This window comes from Plectropomus leopardus, chromosome 9, assembly GCF_026936395.1.
Source record: "Plectropomus leopardus strain MGB_pleo_1.0 chromosome 9, ASM2693639v1, whole genome shotgun sequence".
NCBI classification, from domain to species: domain Eukaryota; kingdom Metazoa; phylum Chordata; class Actinopteri; order Perciformes; family Serranidae; genus Plectropomus; species Plectropomus leopardus.
This window is the reverse complement of record NC_142184.1, coordinates 31,814,479-31,827,707: the sequence shown is the minus strand read 5'-3', so window position 1 is coordinate 31,827,707 and position 13,229 is coordinate 31,814,479. Positions and strand designations below refer to the sequence as shown.

Genomic DNA, 13,229 nt, shown 5'->3' with positions numbered 1-13,229 from the left:
TTAGCTTGTCAGACTAATAAATATACAATAGAAACATGCAAAATGTTAAGAAAAGTAATATTCTCACACCTGTTTTCCTTATTAAACAGAGAAGTACAACTGAACACCTTTTGAATTCAACTCTCACTCAGTCATGGAAGACTGGCAAGGCTTAATTGCCCCATTCAAACAACAACAAAATAAAACTCACCCAAACCGTCTTGGTTACTCTTGCGATTCATCTAATTAGTAAGTCCACTGTTTAAACAACGACCAGTTTTTTTTTAAAATCCTTAATTCACCAAGTTAGATGTAAAAAACATACCATTTTTTCCCATAGTTTCTCTCTGCTGTTGCTGGTCGCTGGCTGTTTACAGTATTGTAACATCTACCTCCAGCACAACACGTCACAGTGTCTTTCAGCACAGCTGCCTGCCCACCAAAAGAGACTGGAGATTGAGCCCTATTGGTGTGTGCTGTGCACCACATACAATGAAATTAACAAAAAAAAGAAGCGCTTGTATTTATGACGGTATTGAAAACCACACCTTCTGGATTTCTCAATACCCTGGTATACTGTAATAAGGGAATACTGCCAAAGCCTTGTTTGTACTGCAAAGATCAGTGAAATATAGTGAAGTAGACCACAGCGTGTGAACAAAAAAATTAATTTTGAGACAAGGTAAAAAAGACTATTGAAGAAAGAATGAAACTTTGGTAAGTACCGCTTAGTGATTGAGCATTAGCTAGCTAAAATTTTGGTTAAAAAAAATCAACATTTGTCTAATCACTTATGCTGTGCACTGTGAATTATTATTATTTTTTTTAATTAGTTAACGCATATACTACAGCATTGCTAGGAGACACAATGTCATGGGAGGTGTATTGCTCAGGACGCAAGGTAGCGCAGTGTTGAATGTGAAGTGGTTTGGATGAGCGGTACTTGAGAAAGCTGCACTTTTTGAACGGGCACTGCACTAGTAGCAATTGTGTTTGAAGGAGCCAGCCTCTGCTACTCCCAAATAAACCGATTTGGAATATGATTCGTGGTGTTAAAGGGTGTTCATCTGAGAGTGATACATCAGACAGAAGAAGCTTGTGAAACCACTGATCTAGAGACTAAAGCATCCCTGTTTAATCACACTTCAGCTACACATATACCGCATGAATGAGGATTTAATTAGTGAAACCATAAGAAACTAACAGCTTCCACCTGGATTCACCTGGTTAACCTTCAGGAAAAAAAGCATGTTCCTGATGTCTCATATACTCACAGTAACAACATCTCAGTGAATCCCACTGCTTATAGCTTTCACTGCTGACTTTAAATATAACACTGAATGCAACATGTTTTTTATTTGTCAGGATTTGGATGCAAGTACCAAAATGGCATGATTTGTATTATGTGACCCTGCAGTCAGAGGCTCTGTTTATTTTATTTAGTGCACAAAGGATCTTTCCAGGAGGAAAATGTGGATGTCAAAATAACAGAGGAGAAAATGGAGAAAGGCGGCGATGGAGACACTCCTCCTCTGTATCAGCTTGACAGGGACAAATGTAGTTTTAAGTGCTTCATCAGCTCCACCTCTAAAGGAGAATATACTCAGATATAGACCCAAACCATAGTCAGTGGATAGTCAAGGAAGAAAAGGCAAGAGAAGTCATGACATCAGCAACAGAGGAATCATAGAAAGAAATCAAATTACAGTCAAGCTTCAAAGTGTGACAGAAACTGTCACACAGATGCTTAGTTTTCTCCCACAAGTCAAGCAGTATTAGATTGTCCCAAATAGCTCTTCAGACCGTTCATCAAAATAACTGACAGGTGCTGGGGAGTAAAGAGCTGGTTCTTAAATGCATTTCCTACCTCAACTACATAAATGTTGGCACCGATCAGAGCTGTAACAAATAAAATGACCAGCGATGAAGTTTTTTTGTAGCAATACAGGCTCGTACCTTTTTAACAAAGAAGCAGATATTTAGATATCAGCCCAGTCACCAAAAGAAAATGTTGACATTGTACGTTTCTGCATACCACGAATACATTACGCATGTACGTTTCATATAAGTCATATTATCGTTTCTGAATATATGAGCTGCCTTTTACCAGCAGAAGGTGGATGGGATGGTAGATGGCGGTGTACATGGCTGCTAAGCTGCAGACCACGGTTTCAGACAAACAACGAAGTTTGAGCTAATGCTACGTTCCCATCTTTTAGCCACCAAATGTGAGTGTTTACTAGCGACACGTTGCTGTATTTCCAGGGATAGTGCCATGAAAGCAGAAGTTATTTACCTGCTGCTTTTACTGCTGAGATAGTGCCAGGAAAAGCGGTTGTTTTTTACCATGACATTGCTGCTTTTTCTGTCAGGATAGTGCCTGGAAAAGCCATTGTTTTTTTACTATGATATCTAAAGATTTCCTGCCAGGATAGTGCAACAAAAAGCAGTTGTTTTATACTGAGACATTGCTAGGGATGGATACCGAAACCGGTATTAAACAGGCCCCCGTGGATGAATTATTGAAGACTGTAGTAATAACAAGCTCCAACTGTTCTGCTATCTTTATTGGAGAAACTAAGAAAATGTCTATATTGTTTATTTAGGTTACATTAATGCTATCTTGTCCAGCTTTTATCTGCCACGAAAGTGATTATTTTTCAAAGACATATCTCTGCGTTACCAGCCAGGACTTTGCAACGAAAGCGCTTGTTTCTGACCGAGACATCACTGTTTTTCTTGCCACAATAGTTCAGTGAAAAGCGGTTTTTCTTTTTCTTTTTTGATTCCTGCTGGGATTGTGCCACCAAAGGCAGGTATTTTGAAACAAAAACAAGATCTTTTCCTTACTATAACCAAGTGGTTTTTGTAAATCTAACCACACATTAATTAATGAATTAAGTTTAAGCAAATCCTCTACCTAATAATGTACACATGTAACATATCTGTGGTTTGCAGAAATATAATACAACATTTATTCTGGCAATTAGGCTTTCAGTAATGATTCAACATCATGAGTAACATGTCCATCAAAGCTTTACAAACACTCCAACTGTAAATCACCTTACATTGTCTATGCTGGACATGTAGTCTACTCCTGTAATCCTTGTCACCAGCGATAACTCCTCCCTCTTAGCTACTTTATAGCAGTAAGTGGACTCGTCAAAGAGGAAAAGAACAAAAAACATTTTCAAATAAGGTGTCAGAAGAGTCAATTGCTGCACCCTCCAGGGAGCCTCACCGTAATGGAGAGAAGAAAAGGTGTTCAACACACGTGATGAATCAAGCCGGACCTTTGAATGTGTACGGGGGGGGTTTGAACAATGACAGGTGCATTAAATATTCATTATTGTGAGCAGTGGAGCTGGACATTTGGGATATTAAAACCAGAGCCGACGCAGCCGGTGTGGCAGTATTCATTACAGCGGCGGAGTTTTGTCCACTTGTGAGTTTTGATGTTGCGGCCAATATCTTTTGTGTGGCAGCATGGTCCCTCTGGCAAACACCGGACAGAAGAAGCGGAGAAAGAATAACGTGTTAAAAGGAGGGATTGGACAAGTCAATTACTGCAACCTCAGGGGAGGCTGGCAGCCTGGCTACAGTACAGACAAAGTAATAAGCAGTGATTTTCAGTCTCAGTCCCTTTACTGTAACCCAGCCGCATTGTGTGTGTGTGTGCGATGAGGTGTATATGATTTATGGACGACTGTGTGTGCAGTGCGAGTGTTGTGCATATTCGTAACCTGTGTATGCGTGTTTGTGCCTGTGTATGACACGCTAAGAAGAAATGTGTGCGTGTCTTTGAAACAGAGCCTTTATCTGGGTGTGTGTGTTCATTTATGTTTTTCAAGTTTTGTGGGATTGAGTGTATGACAAAAAATGTTTACTTTCCTCTGTGTGTGTGTGTGTGTGTGTGTGTGTGTTGGGGGGGCTGTTTGTTATTCCTCTGCTTTCTTTTCCGCTGGGATGCTTAGATGCAGAATTAAAGTGATTTCTTTGTCAGCACTTTGCAAAAACCCACTGTGACTGTGTGTGTGTGTGTGTGTGTGTGTGTGTGTGTGTGTGTGTGTGTGTGTGTGTGTGTGTGTGTGTGTGAGTGTGGGACATAATGCTCTTTATGAGGCTTAAGCAAATACCAGAAAGACAGAGGTTAGATATCCTCATTAAAAAACAGAGATACTGAGGTTGATAATGAGGTAAACTTTTGGGGGGAAAAAAAAACAGGAACTTTGCAAGAGTGCGGGGCAACATGCTGATTTTGAAGTTATGATAATCTCCCAGAAAAAGAACAGCCCTGTGCTTTGGGCGCACATCAATTAAGAGTTTGTTCACAAAGTGGGGCAAAGCAAAAACAGCAGTGTTACCGGGAGGGAGGAGGGACTTGCTACCAAGAACATCACGTCATTCAGCTCCCTTCAAACTGCTACATATGGTGAAAAAAGACTAATCAAATACAAAATGTTTTTAAACATACAAACTACGGAAGGGATGACAGTCTCTGAGGTTATGCATGATTAACTGGTCTGCACTGTATGATTAATATAGCCTCTGACATGTCATATTAATACCTTGACTTTGCCCTGTTTTGGACCATCTTTCCTACTGCAGTCCTGGAAGTTTAACTCACTTTAGGTAAGCAGCTGCGCACTGCTTGTTATCAGATGTGGGGAAATTAAAATGAAAAATGCTGTTTGAACACACTTCAGATAATCTCACTTAAGCGTTTCTTGTTACTGTTGAGGCTAAAACAGCCCCAACATCTGTGGTTCTCTCCACATTTCAAGTTTTAAAGAAAGTGATGAAGACGCCGCACTAGAAAACTTAGACAAGTGACACAAAGGAGAGATTTATTTTCATCAAGAGGTTATCTCCAGGTCTGAAAAGTGAAACTTGTGTGGGGAGACTCCAATGGGTGCAAAAAGGAGTCTGACCGTACAGAGTGCTGCGGGGATAATATTCATTTGCAGGCTAATATGAAGGTTAATAATATCACTCTGGCTTCTGCGACAAAAAGTCAAAGGAATTTTTCAATTGGATTCTGGATTACTGAAAAAAAAATGCTCTGTGGCAAACACAAGTTCATTATACTTTATGTTTTGTTCAGAAGAATCTTCAAAATGACTACAACTTTCATGATTTTGGAAGGGTAAATGCAAAAAAAAAAAAGCCCATAAGTTAATAGACCATAAGTTAGGCTACAAATGAACATGTCTCAGTCACATTACTTCCACATGACAAGGCTGTGAAGCTGTTTAGTGTGAAGTAGTTGTGTAGTCTAATTTTGCCACTTGTTAGCAACCGTCTTGGTAAAGACAGAAGAATTCGTCAAAATTCAGGGGTACTGATGTGTTTTTTGTTGTTTTGCTATGAATTAAATTCTATTTTTATCTCATTTTCAGGTTGTACCTCTAGCTTCTGAACCCTAATGAGGCTGCCACTCAAAAATGTTTCTAATCTCCAACCCCAAAAATTTCAACTGAATCTTTTACGCTGTAGTTATTCTATTCTATTCTATTATTATATGACTTTAGTTTCTTCTAAAGCTTGAACACTAAATGGATTCACTAAGGGAAAATGCGTATTGAAACTTTCAAATATTCAGAATTGTTATTGATAGATAAATCAATATATTTGACAGCAATACGTTACAATACAGGGCAAATGACAGGAATGAATTGTTTTCTTTTAATACATGCCTTTTCAAAAAGTGTAGAGGCTGAAAATTATATTAAGGGTGTTGTGATTGATAGAAACACACACACACATCCACATATCACATTCGAAAAACCCTAATCACAACGCGTCACAAGATTTCGAGCCAGTACACTGTTTGAAAAGGCATGTATTAATAAGTAACAATTCATTGTCTTGATTTCTTAGGTCCCCTGTATTGTAACGTAGTGCTGTCAAAAATATGGATTTATTGATCAATATCAATACAGAAAAATTTAAAGTTTCAATACTCATTTTCTGGAACCAGCAGTGCTTTCTTGCTTACTTGCGCTGTCTCATATAGCCTTGTCATGAAAAATATTTAATTTTATGCCCTTTTTTTGCCAAAATTTTTCAGATGGTATTGAAAATAGTGTCGAATATCATAATGTTTTTCAAGGTTTTGTATCAAAGTTAGAAATTTCAGTCTGTGCCAACACTATTGCAAAGAAAGATGTAGTTTCTACCAAAAATTATTAGCCTTTACAAATCAATTGCATGTGAACATAATTGGTAAGAGAAAGGTTAAACAAACCCCTCCACATTTCTTTCAGCAGAGGTCTGAGACATTTTCAGGCATCTTGGTGCCATTTTTGGTGTAAAGTAAGAATGAACAACCTGAAAATGAACTGGACTTAAGAAGTAAAAGCTCTGAATTTAAAATAAAAAAAAATCGAAATGCTGGGAGTGCTAGTTGTTCTGCAGGAGAAGTGAATTTTGGAACAGAATTTCTCAGCACTGCTGTTTGCGCCATTCAGAAATGACTGAATGGTGATGTTTGAAGGATTGATATGGAAAACCGAGAGAAGGGTGTGCGATGATGAAGGGAAGATAAACAAGCTGTGACAAACAAAAGTTCACTGGGAACGAGAGAGAAAGAGAGAGAGAGGGAGAGAGAGAGAGAGCACGCATTTATTCTTGGAAGACATTTAAGAAAACTAAATATATCACATCCAGGCGCAAAACCAATTCCAACTTAACACTGACTTGTGTTAAAATGTCTACTGTCAGCACTGCTAAACCAGCCCACTCCTGCTCTACACTCTTGCTACAGCCCAGTAGAGGAAACACACACATTCTGACACACACACACACACACACACACACACACACACACACACACACACACACACACACACACACACACACACACACACACACACACACACACACACACACACAAAATACATGGCGAGCAACTGGGTTCTTAGGTGCTCCGAAAGTGCACTCAGGCATTTTACAGTATTGAGGTCGGCCTCAGCCATGTTTTGCTGAGCTTCATCAATCTCCAAGAGCTGTTACCAACAAGCTGAGAGCAGGGGATGTGAAAGAGGTGGAGAAAGAGAGGAGAAAGCAGTTGCATTAGAGGGGAAGATGAAACAGGAGAATGAAAAGGGAGGGAAGAAAAGGGAGAAGGTGTGAAGGAGTGATGGAGTGAAAGAGGAGATGGTGTGAAAGGCAGGAAGCAAGACAGAAATGGAAGATGAGAAAGATGTGAAAATTAAGGAGACCACATATGGTGAGAAAATTGACACAGGAGAGAGGATGGAGAGGTAATAGATGTTGAGGCAAAAAAAAAAAAGAGGGAGAAGAAGGGAGTCAAAAATGAGAAATAATGAAGGATGGGTAAAAGCCGCTTTAAGGGAGAGAAGGAGAGAATCAGAAGGATAGAAAGAGAGGAGAGATACCAAGGTGGGAGGAAAATAAGCAGCTTATTAAAAGGGACCGGGCTGGAGACGGGGAGAAAAAGCAGCAGCAGCTTTTTCTTTGCTATCCTCCTGAGAAATCTGTGGATAATATGTTGCAGAGGAAAAACATTTTGCTTACCGCCCCTTAAAAACAGGCTTAACTAGGGAAAACCAAAAGGCACGGCGGAGAGAGATAAAACACGGCTGCTGACGGCAGCCGATTCAGCTGAGGCGCCGGACAGAACTGGGTTGGCGTCTTTATCACCTTATTTAACATAACGTGACATTTGGTGGGAGCCGTGATTCGCGCAGACTTACAGTATCATCTGGGTGTTTAGGTATTAGAGTTGTGCAAAAGGGAATGAAACCGCAGCCTTTTGCTTAATCCACTGGGCTACACGGAGAAAGAAACCCAATATTTAATGTGTTACAGCTGAGCCATTTTAGAATAAACACCATATATTAAAAAACAAATCACTATAGTTACAAAAACTACCCATCCACAAACATGCAAAAACAACCTGAAAGCATTTCTTGAAACTCACACAAGAATTAGGTCGATGCAAAACATTATCTGACCTCAAAGCCAGTTAAAGGAATACTTCACCTACAAACTGATCAATTATTCAGCCCATGTCACATTCAATTTGTGAAGAAAATTAGGTGAACGAAGAATCCAAACACAGCAGAAATTCTTGATGAATTGAAAGTTAAGGGGGTCAAATATCCAAACATCTGTGACTGATAATGCGGATGTTTAAAATATTTTTCACAAAAATGCATGTTTCGAAAGTACTGAGCATACGGCTGGATATATTGCATGAGTAGTGTAAGAGTTTAACAGATGTTGTGATATAGTTTTGCTGTAGTAGTAGGACCCCACTTAATAATTTCAACAATAATTTATTCAATTTTCGTGACATCCTTTTAATCCCTGCATCATATAGTACAGTATATACTTATGTAAGTGAGTATCTATGTATGTATATATGTATTTATGTCTGTCTGTCTGTATGTTTGTATATGCATGTATGTATATATGAATATATATGTATATAGTTTTCTTATCTGTTTTTTGTTATTTTGATTTCTTGCCTTTTTTTCTTTTTCTTCCCTTTGTTTTTAAAATCATGAGGCTATTTGTAAAAAATATATTTTGAAAAGTTGTTTGATATGCTAAACATGACATTTTTTTTAATTTTTCCAAACATTGTTATACATTGGTATAAGAAATTCCATTTTCACAACATGTCCTTTCCAATTGTATGTTCATTTTGAAAACCTGAATAAAAAGAGTGAAAAAAAATTTGATACAATATTGCACCTTCAATGAATCGACCTTTTTTGGTGTATTACTAACAGAATATAGTTGTTGTGCAGCAAACAGGTATTTTATCACTTTGTGCCTCACGTGTGTCCGCCTCACAGCATGACTCCGAACAGGGGGAAGGCCAACAGTGTGGCTTCAAAGATAGTGACACACGCAGACAAGGCTTCTTATCACCGGGCTATCACTAAGTCATACTTTGGCCATCCCGAAGGAAGAGACGGGAGAGTGACAGAGGAAGATGGGGGAGAGAGAGGAGGAGAGAAAAAGAGAGAAGGAGGGAGAGAAAATGTCAAACTGTCTGGCCTTTTCTTGGCAATCCCACCTCGATGTCTGTCTGAGAAATTAATCTTCTGTCATCTTTAGATAGGAATCTTGCACTTATCTGTCTCCACCCACACCTCCCTCCGCCTCATCACTCCCTTATCCACTCAAACTCATTCTCTCTCCTTTTTAGATTTCTCATTTTCCCTTCATTTTTAAACATTCGCCCCTCTTCTTTGAACGGCACCTCCTGCCCTGATATTTGCAGCATCGTGTCTTCCTCTCTTTCTGAGGACACGATGCTCTTTCCTTCTCTGTTGAAGCCATTATCCCCTCCCTGGCTACTTATCTTCTATCTATATCCCTCCATCGGTCCGTCTCGGCCCGCAGCTCAACACACTGACATGCGCGCGCGCGCACACACACACACACACACACACACACACACACACACACACACACACACACACACACACACACACACACACACACACACACACACACAGAGCTCGATAGGGCCCTCACACACAGCTATCAAGCTTTCCATTGCTCTGTAAACTGTCATATTGTTATCAGCAGGACTGTGATGGTTTCTTTGGTCTCCTCCCTCATGGCTTTGGATGTAACACTATGTGGAACTGCACCTCTTATCTGCCGTAAGACAACCTTTTGATCATGCAGCTCAGCCCTTTCTAACAGGGACTGCGTTTGATATCTGAGCATCTATAATGCAATTTGAATTTTTTTTGTTATCTATTTGGCGATAAAGAAAACCATGAATGTGTGATGGGATTGCACTGGAGTCTATTTTTCTGTCAGTAGACAATTGTAATGGAGAGTTATCGTACCTGCTGCATTTGTTCTTCAGCAGGGTGATTTAAAGGTTTATTAAAAATCGGTTTGAGGAAAGATAAGACCCATGATAAGCTCTCAGAACTTGTTTTCCTACAAACAAAAAAACTGTTTGTTTCCACTTGTTTCAGTGTCATTTTATGTTTAAAGCTAGTGATTGTCAAAAGTTTTTAGTCAAATGGGAGTCAAATCACTCCATTCGTTTCAATGAAAGACTGCTTTCAAGACTATATGACTCAAAATAAGACTAAGTGACTTCAGCTGACAATTTTACCTGGTGATACTCTGACAACCAGGACCAGGACTGGTGTCTGTGGAATACCACCACATTTAAGTTATCATGAGGTCAAAAGATTAAGAAGTTAAGAGATCATTTGACTGGCTCAACCTTTGCTGGAATGCAGATGCATCAGGTGACATACAGTTGGCCAACTGAGTGTAGAAACACTCCATAGATTACTTTGGCTACATTCACATTACAAGCAAAAGCGGACCATATCTGATTTTTTTTCTCTTATGTGACACAGGTATGATTTTTATCAGAGGAAACAGAAATCGGATATTTTCCAATCAGGTCTAGGCATATTTCAAATGTGGTCCTAACATCCGATACATATCCGATCACTGGCCATAAGACTACTGTGAGAACGGTAGTATCGGAATTCATGTGTGTTTTTGCACATACACATGATTTTTCCACTTCATACTTCACTGTGCAACACAAATCACTGACCATAAAGTGTCAGAGCGGTATGTTGAAACTACAGAGGGCTGCTATAGACAAACCGCTACTGCAGTGTGCTGCCCTATAGTCGCCAGCCAATAGAGCCCAAATGCCAGACACTTTCTGACAAGGACAGCTTGCCTACATGCTGTGACAGCATTGTCATGAGGCTGCAACAGAGATGTTGGAAAGTAGCCCTGGACATCCACTGGAAGAGCTGTGTCTCAGTGAAATCCTTCACATCACGACCACAGCACTCCTGACTCCTCCCACACCCTCCCGCTCAACAGAGCTACCAGCAAAATCTGCTAAATAACCTGTGAATTGAAAGAACATCTGCGTTCTCTTCAAAACAAGCAGTCATTGCTTCGAAGGGCATTTCTCCAAAAATGCATTACACACTTTCAAACAGAAGCACATGGCTGATTATTACGCTGAATGACATCATTGTAGCTTCCTACTATGACGATAATATGTGTTTACAAGTTTTGCAAGAAATATAGCTTTCTGGACATTTTTCCTTTTTAAAAAAAATAATTGTCAAGGTTGTTTTCCTGTCCCATTTTACTAATTTCTTATTCATTTCTTCACATTTTCAAGAACTTGGAATACTGGTTGAAAAGAAGACACTTGTGGAACTGCAAGTGTTCAAACATCCCACAACAGCAAAACTGTATGTGAGGAAATATCAGTCACCACAATCAGCCTGATGTTGTAAAAGATCAGTGACTGAAATATCAGTGGGAGATTTTTGGTAAAACTTTTAAACGACCTGTTACTAGATAAGTTTGGTCAACATACAATATATAAACAACAGCCTGCTTAAATAATATTACCAGCTGCTTTAATCATATCTGGCTTGACTGGAGCTGCTATGAACCTTTAAAAGTCAGGAAAGACTGAGAGGAGGGACTGACGGGAAACAGAAAGGTTAAGATGCGTCTTGTGTTGTGGTCCTGAGCTGGTAAAAAAACGAATCCTTCTTTGAACAATTTTTTTTCTCCATTTCCCTCCCTTGATGTTTAGACCTGGCTTTAGCCTCTCACCCTACCTATGTGTCACATAAAAGAGTGCAGCAGATTTTACACCTTCCTAGACATTTAATTTCAGACACAATGTCCTTTGCCGCAGTGGACAGTCAGCATTGATGCATCAGCTGCAGCTGACAATTCTATAAACTCCCTCCTCACATATTTAGTTCTTTTTAACAGGAATGCCCAAAAATACGCATTTAAAAGAGACCAAACAGGACACTTTCAGCATTGCACAAAATGTCTGCACAGTTATTTGGTAAAAGCACAAATGCTTTTAGGCTGTTTAGCACCTAAAAAGAGCCACAAAGACTAAATATCCCTCATGGTCTCTGTAGCTGTAGTCCACAGACTACATCATACATGCTATACTAATCTCAGTAGAATGCAAACTTTCCATAGTATTTTATTTTGTTCCTGTTTTTTGAGCACATAAATCACTGGTATGAAATGATTGGTCTGCATGTACTTGATTGTAAAGGTAGAATGTTTAATGATGCTTTTCATCATATAGCAACAAAAACAAAGCAACTGGACCAAAACAACACATTAATATGAAGTGTATATTAAGATAAAAAGCTGTTGTAAGACAGACTGTCACAGACTTATAGAGGAATTCACTCGAGCGGAATGAAAACTTAAAGTTGGGACTTTTGGAAGGAATTGATTTATGCTGATGATAACTAAACCTGTCATTATTAACACCACCATCAATGAGGTGGATCTGGTTTTACAGGTGTGGTTGGGTCTATTGATTGTGGTAAGTCTAAGATCAGGTTTGGACAAGCATTTTTCAGGCTACAATCAGTTCAGGGTAAAGATTGATCAAACTGCTGGTAACGGTGGGTTTATACTAAGTGGGATGAACAATGAAGCTGAAGTGGAAGTGCAAAAAACAGCGGTTCCTCTGATGGCCACTTGAGGCTGGCTCCAAGCGCAAGTCAATCCTCATAGGGTCCCATGTTAAAATGTCCAACTTTACAGCAGAAAAAAAACATGTTTACAGCCTGGTACAAAAAACGGTTTTGGTCTCTAGAGCTAACTTCAGCATTCATGATAACTGTACGAAGGTGAACTGTTACTCACTTTTTTTGCATTTTATTAAGTCTTCAAGTTATGTATAACTGAGGAGGTGGCTGCAGTCTCGTGACAAGTTAAAACTAACTGGTGACGTTGGTTAGGTAATGTAAGAGTGGCATAATCCCAGATTCACAGAGTATAGGCGTCACTATTTCAATGAGTTCTAAATTCATTAAGGTGACATAACATTTTGGTTGCCTAAAAAAGTCTTGCTTAGCATTTTTTTTGTTATATATATATTTTTATGCCCTTTTCTTGAGCTGTGAATGGCAAGGTGGGACGGATATGCTAGTGTTAGTGAGTTAGTGATTGCTTTCTGGGAAGTGGTATTAACATTAAATAGGTACTTAGCAGCGCTGAAGATGGACATGAAAAGACCAAAAATATTATAATTATGTGTTATATGTGTTGTTTTTATGTTGAATAAATAAAAAGTAAAAAATAAAAATATCCTCTGAGGGCCCTGACACACCAAGCCAATGGTCGCCATTGGTCAATGTTACGCTATTATATATCCTGTTATGCAAGCACAAAACGCATGTTAAGCATGTTAAAGTGTGACCTTTTGACGG

General features: G+C 39.2%; 1 protein-coding gene across 1 annotated transcript in view; it reads right to left on the bottom strand.

Moving 5' to 3' along the window:
* ctnnbl1 (catenin, beta like 1) overlaps positions 1-13,229 on the bottom strand; it is a 73,492-nt gene that overhangs the window by 15,778 nt on the left and 44,485 nt on the right. The window lies entirely within an intron of this gene.